The sequence below is a fragment of the Choloepus didactylus genome, chromosome 20 (genome assembly GCF_015220235.1).
Source record: "Choloepus didactylus isolate mChoDid1 chromosome 20, mChoDid1.pri, whole genome shotgun sequence".
Classification (NCBI taxonomy): Eukaryota; Metazoa; Chordata; class Mammalia; order Pilosa; family Megalonychidae; genus Choloepus; species Choloepus didactylus.
Genome location: NC_051326.1, coordinates 45,966,311 through 45,982,712, shown reverse-complemented (window position 1 = coordinate 45,982,712; position 16,402 = coordinate 45,966,311). Strand labels below are relative to the sequence as shown.

Genomic DNA, 16,402 nt, shown 5'->3' with positions numbered 1-16,402 from the left:
TTATTGAGTTATCAAATTTACTAACTTCCAGAAAAGCAATAAAAAGCTAAGTACTTTTACTCACTAGTAAATTTTCTCACTAACTTTTATAATTATTTTTTCATAATCTGTCCTAAGAAACTTCTTTCTTGAAAAAAAAAAAAGACATGTCAAGGTAAAATTAAGATTTGATTCTTGGCTAGTTCATAATATCTGGTCCATAAATCAGCTTATTTCTTATTTATCCCATTTTTAGTAATATGTTTGGTCAGCCTTATTACCTTACTTTCTTTTAGATAAATCAAAAGAGTTAAATTTAGTGGAATTCTGAAAATTTTAATTAAGAAATTTAACCAAAGACTTGGAATTATTACCACATACTTAGCACATATGTAGTTATTTCACTGTAAAATAGGAGATTATTGTAGCTGGACTTGGAATGTTAAAAGACCTTTGAAGTAGATGTTCGGCTAGGTATAATATTTGGAACAAAATAAGTGGTTAATCATCTTTTATTTATTGTTCAGTTACAGATACCCTTTTTGGAGGCATGGTGGGGTGGAGGGTGGATGATCCTGTTATTGCCTTTATTTGCTAATCATCCTTATGCAAAAGTACATGGTTACATTTCTGTGCAAACTAAAACTTTCTGGAAATCTTTGAAGTCAAATTCTAATCATACTTTCACTATAAAAGTCTTATTTCATCTTTGTCAGTGAAACCACATTGAAAGTTCACCAGCAGAGGAAGGGAATTAGTTTTCAAGGATAATCACAGGGTTGTTGCAGTGTCAATTCATACTCAATTGACTGGGACTAAAGTATAGATATCATGGAACAGTTTCAGCCCTAGCTTTGTCTGATCTGCTATTTCTGAAAAAAGCTCTTCCTGACTGTATTATTTAAAACAGCACTGTCTCCCATTCCTTCAAATCACACCACTTGACAAACCAAGTGTGTATAGGTTTGTTTTTTTTGTTTAAATAATAATTTGTCTGACTCCCCCTCCCATAAGAGCTCCATGAGAGCAAGGACTTCATCTTTTCTTGTCATTGCTAAATTCCCCAAATCCAAAAATAATGCTTCCTTAGTAAAACCCTGTAAATATTTGTTGAATGAATGCCTGTTAAGCTATGGTTATATTCTACTTCTTTGAGCTATAAGACCACTGGCAAACCTAGGACAGCTGTAGATACAGAAATGGAGACAGTTATTTCAAAGTGGATTCATCTTTTTGTAGGAAGGAAGTAAAATTGGTCTTTCTTTTTAGGCATATAGGTTACATTTGACTTAATTTTTATGCATTTGTTTTTATTTCATTTCCCATGATGTCGTGGGCTATTGCCATAGCATTGAGAGAACAACAAACTTTGTTGGTCATCAGTTTCAAAACAGGATTTGTTGCAAGACCCATCTTGTTATGGAGGAACAAGGGGGGAAAATACCAGCAAGAATAGCCCAGCATTTAGGGAAATTTTATTAAAAAGGCAGTGTGCATATTTAAGAAATTTTTTGAAAGCAGCACATTGCATCAATTGAAATTTATCAAAGTGGTTAAATGTACTGTTTCCTAAAGTAGATGCATATATATTTTAAGAAAAAAACACTTTCAAAATTTTAAAGTTTGAATACCTTAATTTAGGTATTTGGAAAATAACTTGTCTGGACATACTTCATTCGCTGCCTGTGCCAGTTTGAATATATTGTGTCCCCCCAAATGCCATTATCTGTGATGTAATCTTGTGTGGGCAGACATTATCAGTGTTAATTAGATTGTAATTCTTTGAGCGTTTCCATGGAATGTGCCGCACCCAACTGGGGGTGATGACTCTGATTAGATATTTCCATGGAGGCATGGCCCCACCCATTCAGGGTAGGCCTTGATCAGTGGAGCCATATAAATGGGCTGACAAACAGAGGGAACTCAGTGCAGCTGTAGTGACATTTTGAAGAGGAGCTAAAGCCAAGAGGGACACTTTGAAGAAAGCACAGGATGCAGACGAGAGACAGTTTGAAGACGGCCATTGAAAGCAGACTCTTGCTCCGGAGAAGCTAAGAAAGGATAAATACCTCAGGTGCAACTAAGAGTGACATTTTTGAGGAACTGCAGTGTAGAGAGGAACGTCCTGGGAGAAAGCCATTTTGAAACCAGAACTTTGGAGCAGACGCCAGCCGTGTGCCTTCCCAGCTAACAGAGGTTTTCCAGATGCCATTGGCCATCCTCCAGTGAAGGTACCCAATTGCTGATGTGTTACCTTGGACACTTTATGGCCTTAAGACTGTAACTGTGTAATCAAATAAACCCCCTTTTGTAAAAGCCAATCCATCTCTGGTGTTTTGCATTCTGGCAGCATTAGCAAACTACAACACTGCCCATGGATGGATCAAAGAGATCTTGCTGTTATTTATAATAAATTATTCACTTTCTTTTTGCTTAAAATAGTAGTTTCTCTTTAATTTTTTAATTAATTGATTTTTATATTTTAGAACAGTTTTAGGTAGGTTTACCTTGTTGTAATGCCTTATTAGTTGTAGGAGGCTTTTGGTTTTTTGGTTGTTGTTTTTTTTTTTTTGGTGGGGGGGGAGCTGGTGCTTTCTGTTTTGGAAGATTTTTAGTTATAATAATCTTAGATTAAATTTTTAAAGAGATAGTCTGTTTCTCCTGCATGAGTTCTGGTAACATATGTCTTTCAAGATATTATCCATTTTATCTAAATTCTGAAATTTGTGGGTATTAAAAAAGCTCTTTTAATATTCCTTTTTAATATTCTTTTTAATATTCCTTTTATTCTTTTAATGTCCATAGAATCAGTAGTGATGATCTTCTCTTTTATTTGTGATATTAGTAATTTGTGTCTTCTCTCTTTTTTTCTTGGTTACCTTGAATGGCAGTTTATCAATTTTATTGGTCTTTCTTTTCAAAGAAAGAGCTTTTAGTTTCATTGATTTTTCTCTGTTGATTTCCTGTTTTCAATTTCATAGAACTTCTAATTTTTTCTTTTTTCTTTTTAATGTTTTTATTCTTTTAATTTTTGTTTTTAAATTTTATTCTTTTTATTTATATTCTTTTTTTATACTATTTTAAAATTTTTATTCTTTCTTTTCTTCTGCTTACTTTAGGTTTATATTGCTCTTCCTTCTCTAGTTTCCTAAGGTGGAAGATTAGGTTCTTGATTTGGGAACTTTCTTCTTTTCTAATATTATATATTAAATTTTGTAAATTTCCCTCTACGACCTGCAGGAAAAGCAGTTCTCAGAGGGACATACTGCTTCCTGCAGATGCTTTGTTGTTAGATGCATAATTAAGGACTGTCATGTCTTCTTGGAGAATGACCACTTTATCATTATGTAAAGCCCCTCTATATCACTGATAATTTTCCTTGTTCTGAAGTTCTGCTTTGTCTGAAATCAATATGCATACTCCAGCTTTCTTCAGATTTGTGTTAACATACTACATCTTTCCCCTCCCTTTACTTTTATCTGTGTGTTTATATTTGAAGTTAATTTCTCATAGACAACATATGATTCAGTCTTGTTTTTTAATCCACTCCGACAGTTAGTTGGTGTATTTAGACCAATAACATTTAAAGTGATTATCTATATAGTTCTGTTTATATCTACCATGTTTGTAACTTCTATATTCATTATTGGTTTTATGTTTCTTTTTTTATCTTCCCCTCTTTTTCTGGGAATTACCTAGTATTCCCAGTTCTTCCCTCCCATCCTTTATAATAGTGGTTTCATTCATGCCAGTTATCCATAAGCTATAATCATCCAATACATTGTTGCTATTATAATTTTTAAATAAACAATTATCTATTAGATCAATTAAGGAAAATAAAGGTTTAATTTACCTTCATTTATACCTCCTCTAATATTCTTCCTTTTCCTCTGGTGTCTTTGTTTTTGCCTCCTCTGTTGTCTCTGGATTTTCCTAGAAACTCCTTCTTAAATAGAGTCTGTGTCTTGCAGTTCTCTCAGTTGTAATCTACTCTATTATATTGGAACCCTAGGGATATGGTGGTAAGGTACTGGGGAGAAGAGTTCTGTAATCTTAAAATTAAATCTCTGTTTTCTGGGTAGGGCCAGAATCCCTGGGCTGCGACCTTCAGACCTTCGCCCTTTTTTTTTTCTCCCCTTGTGTGAAACAGGAAGGTCAGAAGGGGCTCCGGCAGGCCAAACTGCACTGCTCCTAGGTCAGAGAAGACTCAAGCAAAGTAGTTGCCCCTGAGGAAACCACTGAGACAGAATGCTCTGGACTTATTTCAAAATGGCTACTTCCCCCCAGGGTGTATTTCAAAATGGTGGACTTTTCCCCTCCCCCTGCCAGAAGCCTCAGGGAATTTTTCTCCATTCTTTAACATGAGGATTTGTCAGGCTCTGAAAGGTAAAACTCATGAAATTGTGTGAGTACCCCTAAGATTGTGACCTCAGGAGTTTTGAACTTTTAAGCTAGTCTACACTAAGCCTCAAGAATCTGCCGATTTCTGTTTAAGTTTCCCTACCTTTTGCCAGCTCCAGTGTTGGCTTCTGCTCTCAGTTACACTGTGAATCTCGGTACTCACGTCTCTCCAATTTCTGGTTGCTTTAAGAAGAATTATTGAATTTCAGTTGGTTGAGCTTTTTTCTTACTGTGAGGTTGGGAGTGACATTCCAAGCTCTTTGTAGGTCAGCGCAGAAACCTGATATTTTTTATTGGTAGATTTTTTAATTAGCAAATAATACATGTTCATGAAAGAAATTAAACCATACCACAGAGAATAAGGAGACATATAAATTTTCCCTCTATTCCATTCCAAACTCCTTGTTGTGACCCCTCCCCCATGTGTTAGCAGTGTCAGTGATTTCTTGGTTATTCCTAAGGAAACTTTCTCTCTATATAGACAAATATATGTATTTTTAAATTTATAATTATTTGGGTATGTATAGAATTGTTTTTTGATTGGGCAGAGTTCATGATACAACAGTTGGTGTACACAGTGAGGAGAGGATCTTGAAACATGTTTTCATAAGTAAACTTTTTTTTTTAATAATTAGAGAAGTTGTGGGTTTACAGAACAATCTTGCATAAAATACAGGATTCCCATATACCACCCTTTTATTAACACCTTACATTGTTGTGGAACATTTGTTATAATTGATGATAGCACATTTTTATAATTGTACTATTAACTATAATCCATGGATTAAGTTAGGGTTCATTGTTTATATAGCGTAGTTGCATGGATTTTTAAAAATTTTTTATTGTTACCATATATATAATCAACATTTCCCCTTTTAATCACATTCAGATATATATATCTATATATATATAGATATATATATATATCAGTGCTGTTAGTTACGTTCACAATGTTGTGTTACCATCATTGCCATCCATTACCAAAAACATTACCATTATTCCAAAACCCAGATGGGATCATACCATATAATATATTCTTCTTTAATTTTATTCTGTAATTTATTACATTATGACATTGAAAATGTATCTTGGGTATCTTTCCATATGAGTGCAGACAACGTTACCTCATTTGTTTTAACAGATGCTTACTATTTATTGTCTAATGATATAATTGCTAAAGTCAAATATAATTGTTCGTTTTAACTTCCTTAATAATCTGTATATGTTTTATTTGTTGGCATTTGGGTTTATTTGAGCTTTATTTAAAACTCATCATAGGAAAATCCATTGCTTTGATTATTCTTTCAACTTATATTAGCCTATAATTTCTAGCCTAATTAAGCCATGTCTTAAAAATTATGAAATTGCTCCCTGAGCTTATTGGTTGCACATCCCCTATAAAGCAATTTAATAATGTTTAATACGTGTTGTACTTACATTATTATATTTATATATTTTAAGAAAATTACAAGTGCCCTCTATAATTTAATTGTAAAACTATTTTAGTAAATATCAAATACACACTGCCAGCATTCATATTCAGAGAATAGGTACTTAACTGACAGGATGGCAGGATAGGATTTGTAATATTTTAATAATTCAGGCCTTTCTAGCAGTATTGGTAAACATACCATCTATTACTTTAGTGAGATCTTAAATGTATTTCTTCACTCCCTACTTGTACTTGGGGTTGTATAAAAAGAATTCACTCATCCCTTAGTTACAGTAGGGATATTAGAAAATATAAATAAATACATGGATATACTTATATATGGTTAACAAATGCATTTATTAGTCTGATGAGAAATGAGTCATGAAGATTCATGTTTAAACAGAATGGGATCATAAATAATATTATTTCTTTATTCAAAAACATTTCATTATAGGGGTAGGATTTTCCAGAAGCATGTATGATATTCTGAAAAAAATTTTCAATAATTTTTTAACTTAGAAAATAGTTTAGAGGTGGAAATAAGATTTCTAATATGGATTGTTGAATAATTTTACTAGGAGTATATAGCATGTCAGGGTTCCTGGTTTCAAGTTGCATGAATTGACTGTACTCTCTAAATAAGATAAAGGTATTAATAGAAGGCTGGAGATTGGACAGTGAACTTGGAAACCACACAAATACTAAGGTAGTTCTAAAAGGCCGAAACATAGGGAATCTAACAACCACCTTTTAGCGAGAACTACCTAATCACAATATGCCCACCATTTCTTCCACTGAACACTGCTCCAGCTGTAAAGGGTAAATCCCTCTGTCTTTGCTTCACAAAATCCCCTTGTAGGATTTAGGTCTCTTGTCCATGCCTTGGTTGCCAGAGATTAAGGAGAAGAAGGATCTCCCTGGTTCTCTGTCCATAGGCATTTTGTCCCATACTTCTGCAGACTTTGGGGAATTCTCCACAGCTAGTAAGGAAGGTTGAATACTTAGTAGCCAAACAAAGATGGGGTTAACTTTAGAGGAGGAATATAGGAATTGAACAATAAGAGAAAAAGTAAAAAGTAGGAAAGAGTCACCTGAACTAATCTGGTGACATAAAGATGCCAAGTATAGATATGTAACTTTAGATCTGTCTCACAATAAATAGACCACAAGTTTCTAGCTCTTCTTCCAAATGACCCATCTTTTTGTAACAGAGTCCATTTTTGTCCTGTGTCAGGCAAAAATGTGCTGGGGAATAATTGGGATAAATGAGACCAAGCTTCTACTCTCATGGAGTTCACAGTCTAGTTGTGGCAACAGAAACTTTAACAAGGAATTATGCAGGTAGAGTACAAATTATGGTTGGGACTATCAAGGAAAAGTACACAGTAACATTAGTGCCGTAATAGAAGGACCTGAGCCAGTCTAAAGGGTCTTTCCTTGAGAAAGACATCTGAATTGAGATCTGAAGGGGAGTTTAATTGGGTGAGTAGAGAGGGGGTGAACATTCCCAGCAGAGGGAATGAGCGAAGGCCCTGTGTTAGGAGGGAACATGACCTTTGCTAGTGTTGCTTAGTGTCATTTTCAAGTCCTTTATAGTACATCCTTTCACTCTGGAAAACAGTGACAATTGCCACTTATATATTCCTTAACAGTTTATATGGCACCTTCACTGCTTCACCTAATTCAGTACCCATACCAGCTTGATAAGGTATTGTTATCCAAGTATTACAGATATGGAGACTGAGAAATAGAGAAGTTAACCATCTTGCTCCTGGTTACCCATATGAAAGTTGAAGAGTTTTAGAGTTTTGCTTAGGTCCTTTACTGGTAGATTATTAACTTTCACTCTTCCACATTACTATATATAGTGGCAGTAAAAGAATTATCCCGTATTTCCAGGGAATATTTTTAAGTAGTGGGTTTACTTTAATTATAGCATGCCATATGGGCCAAAGGTTTTCTGTCCTTGAGAGTAGCAATGATATTTTATTTATATTTTTGTATTCCCTAAAGGACACATTGTAGTTATTCAGTAGTAACTTTCTGAATGAATGTTTAACCTACAGAGGTAGCCTATAGAGGTCTTTTAATATTCTCTTGCCCGTTGCACTTTGAAACGTGTGAAAATGAATCCATGATAATGATAGATTTGAAGACATGATTACAAACTAATAAGAATGAAAAAAAAATTACTGGTAGAACCTAGGAACACTTTTTTGGGAGGGGGCAAAGGTTAGACAAAGACTTTCTAATGCCAAAAGAGTGAGTTTAATAATATGTCTTGCTGATGAATTCTTGAAACTGTTCTGACAGAGTGAAAATACTGGAAGGTCAAAATAGCATTCTCTCTCCCTTAGAGAAGCTGACAATACATTTATTGTCGTGTCAGATTATCTGACAGTACAGCAAAGTCAGCATATGAAATAAGAGATGACTTTAGAAGCAGTAATAAAACAAGTTACTGAAAAGTTCCTGCACAATTACTTCTACAGTGTAATAGAGGAGACTATATAATACACTTAGCAAATGACATAAATTGATGATCCTATAGTTCTGTCAGTTACAGGCCATCGTAAAGAAAGAAGCACCTTTCAATAGTTGTGTGGATATCCTGCAGACATAACAGGGGGTTGAAGTACAGATCATGATCACATGAATTGCTGCCATAACACTTGTAGCTTCAAAATACTTCCACTTACATGATTCTTTGATTATGTGGTTATTTCAAGAAAATATATCATCAAATAATTTTTGACTTAAAAATATACCTATTTTATGATTTTAGTAACAATTTTTCCTTCTGTTAGAAGTAGGTTTTTTGGTTTTTTTGTTTGTTTGTTTGCTGGTTTTTTTTAATATCACCCATCTTCTATTTTTATTTTATAAATTTCAAAAAAGAAGATTCTGTAACCCTCAGTAACAGGACATCCCAGTGTTTAATACTTTTAGTGATAGTATATTCTTTCTTGCTATCATTTATTTTTATTTTTTTTCTTTATCTCAGTCTAGGTAAATAGTTGATCACTCTTGTCTTTACACAAACTTTTCATGTACCTAAGAATTGCTCTTCCTTAGTCTCACTAGCCCTGGTCCCCTTTAACCCAAAAGTTTTATTTTCTAAATATTAGTCAATTGTGGAGATGAACTCCCCACTGTTTCCCAAGGATTTCATGGAGACATGGATACGACTAAGAAGACATCTCTGGACTAGAGTATCTAGTTTTATGAAGATTTTTTTCTTATTTTTTCATAATTTCAACTAAGCCTACTAAGATAATTAATTTACACAGCAGGACATTATGAGAAAATAAAAATGGTTAAGCACTGATACCATGATGACCCCAGAGATCTTTAACATGAAGTCAATCCCACATTTGATTAGCAGCATGGATTAGTGGTTAACAAGTTGACTATGTTGACTGTCTTTTTACTTATTTATTTACCAGGGCATCTCAGACAAATTACTTAACCTCCTCATCCATAATATCTGATAAATATTACCTCAGACGACCATACTGAGGATTAAATTAGTTAAATCATATACAGCTCTTAGAACATACTATATGCTTTATAAAATATTAGCTACTATTTTGATTATCTTTTGAGGATGATTCAGGCAAAGGGGTAATGTTTGCACATAGATTCATTTATGTTCCAAGATTTAAAGATGAGAAAACTGAAGCACAGAGAGGTGTGCAGGAAGTTGCAATAGAAACAAGGAAAGAGTTAAAAATATATAGCTGTCCTTTTGCCTTTTTATAATAATGCCATTTTAATCTAAAGTTTCACCTTGTCAGCTATTAATCCTGCCACTCTTGATTTCCTAGTGTATGCATATGCCAATATAGTCTTTTTGATGAGTATCCATCATCTTTTCCTCTGTGGCTAATTAGTCTAAGCTAAACATGGTACTCCTGTTCCTTCTGCTAATGATTTCAGTCATTTTTTTAAGGGATTTTCTTCACATGATATTAAAATGTGTATTTTATGTCAGTGGTGGGAGGAGGAGATAGTTAGGAAGACTTACTTCCAAAGGGACACTTATTCCCCATTCATGATTATTTCTTTCCATGTGAAAAACATTCATTAGACCAGCTGTTCTTAAATTTTTTTTGGTCTCAGGGCTCCTTTTCACTCTTAAAAATTACTGAGGATCTCAAAGAGATTTTACTCATGTGGGTTATATCTATTAATATTTACCATATTTGAAATTAAGGCAATTTTTTTCAAAATTTATTTTTAATAGAATAAATAAATCCATTATATGTTTACATAACACATTTTTATGAAAAACAACTATTTGCAAAACAAAACAATTTAGTGGGAAGAGTGGCTTTGTTTTACATCTTTGCAAATGTTAGTGTCTGGTGTAATAGAAGATAGATGAATTCTCACATCTGATTATAAATTGTCACAGTGTCACATCATAAAGCCTGTGGAACACTTTACTGTATACTTGTTGAGAGTATGAGAATGAAAAAGGAAAGCTGCAACTTAGTAATGTCATGGAAATAATTTTGACATTGTGGGGCCCCTAAAAAGGGTCTTGGGGACCTCCGGAGATTCCTGATCAACATTTTGAGAACCATTACATTAGTGTAACAACCTGGCCTCTCAGTGCCTCCTCACTTGTATTATTGGTGAGAAGTAGAGCCTGTGTAAACTTCCTCTTCTTTCTTTTGTCTTTGGGGAATAAAAGAAAAATATATTTATATATTATTGTCTGCTTCTTTCTTGTACAAGTGTTACAGAGGCAAGAAGCCTATTTGGGGAGGTTTTGATTGTTAAACAATGTTTGTGGCTGGATGGGTAGGTCTCATTCTAGAATGAGGTGTTAGGAAGTCCATTGTTACTGCATGTCTAAGTCACATCCTCCAAACCAGATTTATTAGCAATAAAGCTGATATCTTAATCTCTGTTGGCCTGACTTCTTTGTTTCTAAATTGGTTCTAAACTCAGGGAAAAGGGTGTGTTATTTAACAATAAAATAGTACTATTCTGATGATGGGTAAAACAAGGAAGAAGAAGGAAAGCTAGAGGTTTAAATATGAGATTGTATAACACAGTGAACCTTGAGGTGGATGTTTTTTAAGATTAAGACTACATGTAAATGAGTTTTGAACTAGTACGAATGTATGACACTTGTATAAAGAGTTAATAATGAATTGGTATATGGGAAAAGTGCCTATTGCAAGCTGCAGACTACACTTAACAGTAATATTTTAATATCCTTTCATCAACAGGTACAAGTGTACCACACCAATACTAGGGGTCAGTAATAGGGGGGTATATGGGGTTTGGGGTGTTTGGGGTTTTCTTTTTTTTTATGTCTGTTATGCTTCTTTTTGGAGCAGTGAAAATGGTTTAAAATTAAATGTGATGATGATTGCACAACTAGGTGACAACATTGTGAGACACTATACTTTGGATGGATTATATGGTGTGTGAATATATCTCAATAAAATTTGCACTTAAAAAAGAAATATAATATTTAGCTAATATGTTTTGAAAAGATAAAGAGAGGATTGAAATTTTAGCAATGGGTTTTCAAGTACATTTGATCTGATTTAGTCTGATCCCTGGCCAAGGCCTGAAGAATTGTTTCTGTAATCACTTCACTATAGGATACATTTTATGTAAATATGTTAGAAGTTGCAGATTGATATTTTTCTTGCAATTATTGTGTGATGTCATGTTTATAAAGTTTATTTTTGGCGTTCTGTCAGTATGGCTACATGAGTTAGTATTTTCTCATTTTTCCCTTAGAAATCAACAAAGGCATCAAGGAAAATTGGAAGGAAGGGATGAAAAATTCCATTTTCAGAGATATGAGGCAGATGTGATTTGCAGACTCTAAAATATGTGTATGGTAAATAGTGCAGGAAGAAGTGAATAGAAATATAGAGGTTGGCAAAAAGACTCAGTAGGGTTAGATCTAGACAATAACAGCAGACGTACACGTTGTAAAAATGAGAACACTGACATCAAAGGCAACAGTTATGTAAGCTATATTCCCTGCTTACAGTAAATAAGGAGAGTACTGGGAAGAGGGCTGACAGCAAAAGATTTCTTGGATCCAGTTTTATTCAGAAAGGTAGGCCTGTGATTCTTTTTTACTCAAATAATCACACAGATGAGCCATATTTTGTGAAAAACAGACTTTCCCTGTAATAGCAGAGGAGAGTAGGAAAAGACCATTTGGATTGAGAAGCCTGGAAAGCTACCCTGGCCTTCCCCTCTTGGAACCCCCTGCAAAATAGACAATCTAGGAAATTCTGCCTCATTCAAAAATGAGTATTACAGCAGTGGTTTAAAAAAGCTGAAAAAGAGTTCAGTCTTAAATTAGAGATATGAATGAAGCTCATTGGTTAGGACTAAGGCAAATCAGACTGAGGGGTAAAGGATGATATTGATGGTGTTTTAAGACTTCAACTTCTGTTTGAGACCAAAAGAAGAGATGTTTATTTGGTGCAAAATTTATATTTTCTGTAGCACACTATATAATTTAACTTATATGGTTAGCTTATTCAAACACCATAATTACATGGAACTTTGAATAGGGAGTGAGATCTGGTTGGTATGTACAGGTTAGTGTGAAGCCCAGTACATCCCAGATTAATTCTGGCAGAGAATAAAAATGTATTTGCAAAGCCCCCTTAAGGGACTGGGGAAAAATGAGGAATTAAACTTCCCCACCTGGGGAATTACTGATATTCTCACAAGCATTGGGGACTACCAATTTAGAAGGCCAAGCCTTCAGTCTTGGGGCTTGCCCTTATGAAGCTTGTTACTACAAAGGAGAAGGTAGGCTATTTTCAATTACGCCTAAGAGTCACCCACAGAGAACCTCTTTTGTGGCTCAGATGTGGCCTCTCTAAGCCAACTCAGCAGGTAAACTCATTGCCTTCCCCACTATGTCTGACATGACTCCCAAGGGTGTAAATCTCCCTGGCAATGTAGGACATGACTCTGAGAGATGAACCTGGACCTGGTGTCGTGGGATTGAGAAAGCCTTCTTGACCAAAACGGGGAAGAGAAATGAAACAAAATAAAGTTTCAGTGGCTGAGAGATTTCAGATGGAGTTGAGCAGTCAGGTTATTCGTATATGTTATATAGATATCCCTTTTTAGTTTTTAGTGTATTGGGATAACTGGAAGGAAATACCTGAAACTGTTGAACTGCAATCCAGTAGCCGTGATTTTCGAAGATGATTGTATAATTATATACCTTACATGGTGTGACCGTGTGATTGTGAAAATCTTGTGGTTCATATTATCTAGTGTATGGACGATAAGTAGACAAAGGGAGACAAAAATTAAATGAATAATAGCAGGGGGGATAGGATGTTTTGAGTGTTCTTTTTCACTTGTATTTTTATTTATTTATTTTTTTTGGAGTAATGAAAATGTTCAAAAATTCATTGTGATAAATACACAACTATATGATGGTACTGTGAACAGTTGTGCACTATGGATGATTGTATGTTATATGTGTATACCTCCATAAAACTGAATTTAAAAATAAAAATAAATTAAAAATAAAAAATGAATATTAAAAAAGTAACTGTTACATCATCAATATATTGAAGAAAAACAAGTGGAAAAGAGCAGCAAATGTTACCAAAAGATGAACTCCAGAAAATGTGTCAGTAAAGCAGGATGGAAATCGTGACCAAACATTTTATAGGGAAAAATTAATTGTGGATGAAAAACAAAAACAAAAAAGCTAATGAAACAGTTCTGTGAAGGAAGATCCCAGTGCACAAATTCTAGAAATAAGAAAAGAAATGTTAATATAACAGGTGAGACAATAGGGGGAGATAAAATGTGAATTGGCAGAACTAAGGAAAGAGATAGGAAAAAGAAACATTGTAGAAATGAAGGTAGAACTGAAGGGCTCAAAACAAAACAGATACTTTAGAAAATACAATGAGACAGATGTAATAGAACTGAGGGAATTAAGAAAACTGAAACAGTAAAAGTAAGTTTAAAAGAAGTACAAAGAAAGTTGTGGTTGTAGAGGATAGGAAAAAGGACATCCAGTATATTTATATTTGGAATCTTTCAAGAAGAAAAAAATCAGTGGTACTGACCAGACATTTAAATGTAACATTCAAGAAAACTTCCTGAAATAAAAGTAGACTTGAATCTACATTTCAAAAGGGTAAATTATGTGCCAAGAAAAACTGACCTAAAACAATCATCAGTATGTCATATCTTAGAAATATTATTAAACTTAAAGGAGTAAGGATTCTTTTGACAGACAAACAAACATAGTCTCTTATAAAGAGGAAAAATTCAGGGTGACCTCAAATTTTTCCTCTGCGGGCATTCAACTGCCTTTAGACAGTGAAGTAATCCTTGAAAGATCCGCAAAAGAAGAAAGGAAGACCCATGAATTTTATGTCCAGCCAAACTGTCTTTTGTCTAACACTCCAAACAAACCCTATTGAATGTGTAAGAACTCAGAGAATATTTTCTCATGAGTATTTTTTGAGGGAACTAACTTCAGCCAATCAAGAGATGTCTGGAGACTGACAGCTTGATGTGCTGAGCCCTCTGTCTTGGGGCTGGCCCCTATGAAGCTTGTTGCTGCAAGGAGAGTCTAAACCTGCTTATAATTGTGCCTAAGAGTCTCCCCCTGAGTGCCTCTTTGTTGCTCAGATGTGGCCCTCTCTCTCTAACTAAGCCACCTTGGCGGGTTATCTCGCTTCCCTCCCCCCTACATGGGACCTGACTCCCAGGAGTGTAAATCTCCCTGGCAATGCGGGATATGACTCCTGGGGAGGAATCTAGACCCAGCATCGTGGGATTGAGAACATCTTCTTGACCAAAGGGGGGATGCAAAATGAGACAAAATAGTATCAGCGGCTGAGAGATTTCAAATAGAGTCGAGAGGTCACTCTGGTGGACATTCTTATGCACTATATAGATAACACCTCTTAGGTGTTAATGTATTGGAATAGCTAGAAGTAAATATGAAACTATCAAACTCCAACCCAGTAGTCTTGACTCTGGAAGACGATTGTATAGCAATGTAGCTTACAAGGGGTGACAGTGTGATTGTGAAAACCTTGTGGATCACACTCCCTTTATCTAGTGTTTGGATGGATGAGTAGAAAAATGGGGACAAAAACTAAATGAAAAATAGGGTGGGATGGGGGTGGGATGATTTGGGTGTTCTTTTTTACTTTTATTTTTTATTCTTAGTCTGATTCTTTCTGATGTAAGGAAAATGTTCAGAAATAGATTGTGGTGATGAATGTATATCTATATGATCATACTGTGAACAGTTGATTGTACACCATGGAAGATTGTATGGTGTGTAAATATAGCTCAATAAAACTTAAATTTTTAAAAAAAGAGATGTCTGGAGAAACTATGACAATAGGACTGTCAGTGATTACCCAATGTATTAAACTGTAGAACTAAGACTAGAGAAAACGAGTGGCTTAGGGTGACAGAGCAGAATATAAATGCCTTGACAAGGAAGAAATGTAAAACTAAGAAAACGTGGGAGCAGAAGAAGGTAGGGAGAGAAAAGATAGGTGGTGATTCACTTGTAACTGCAAGGGAAGTACTAAGATAATGTTATTCACAAAATTTGAGATGAGCCTAGAGGAAAGGAAAAAAGGAAGAATAAGCTGAATGTCCATTTTATCACTACCCAGAGTAGGAAATTAAGATGACTAAAATGTATTGTCTTAAGGATATAGGAGGCTTATATACAGACTTATAATTACAAAAGTAACCTCTGGAGCAAAACAGTAAAAATAGTTCAAACTTTCCTAAATTTGAAAAGAACCAGAGAGAGACAGAGACAAAGAGAACGCATGCTCAAAGACTTACAAAAAACCATAAAGACAAAAACATGTCATGAAGTGACAGAATTAAGACCAAACATGTTGAATCAATAAATGTAAAGACTGTTTAAAGTAAAAGATTTTCAGGCTTGATCAAAAAAAGCATAACCCAACTCCAAGCTGTATATAAGAAGCACACCTAAAATGCAGCGATTCAGAAAAGCTGAAAATAAAAGAATGGAAAAGGTATACTAGGCAAATATAAACAAAAATAAAGTGGGGCAAAAATCATTAAGGGAAAGAAGAGTACTTTATAATGCCAAAAGATGCACTTCAGAGTGAAAGGGTATAACAGGAATGAATATCTATACCAAATAACATACCATTCCAAGAGATGCAAGCAGAACTAGAAGCACTCTATTGGAAGATTTTATCATTCTCACAAAAAAGATTGTCTCACTGATTCTGTTATAGTGTTGTATTATTGTTGTTTTCTGGGTGTTCTACAATTTCTTAAGATATTTTTTGCCTGAAGTGTATTTAAAAAGGACTTTTGTGTTTTCTTTTGTTTTTCCTTTTTAATTTCAGAGGGAAGGGCCTTTTGATTTTCTGATTGGTCAGCAAACAACATTGAACCTGAGTGTGTAGTCTTTTAAAAATATTTGTTACCGACCAAGATGGATTGGCACGCATCTTTCATTCTAGCATGTCCTTCTTCTGTAGAAGTAGGAAAACCAAAAAGTAATATTTCGCAGACTCCCTTTCCAGCGAGAGTTCTGGCTGTAAA

The 16,402-nt window shown here is 34.6% G+C and overlaps 1 protein-coding gene across 4 annotated transcripts in view; it reads left to right on the top strand.

Annotated features, from left to right (window-relative positions):
• Window positions 1-16,402, top strand: part of FBXO25 (F-box protein 25) — a 77,061-nt gene that overhangs the window by 27,213 nt on the left and 33,446 nt on the right. The gene's annotated exons all lie outside the window — the stretch shown is intronic.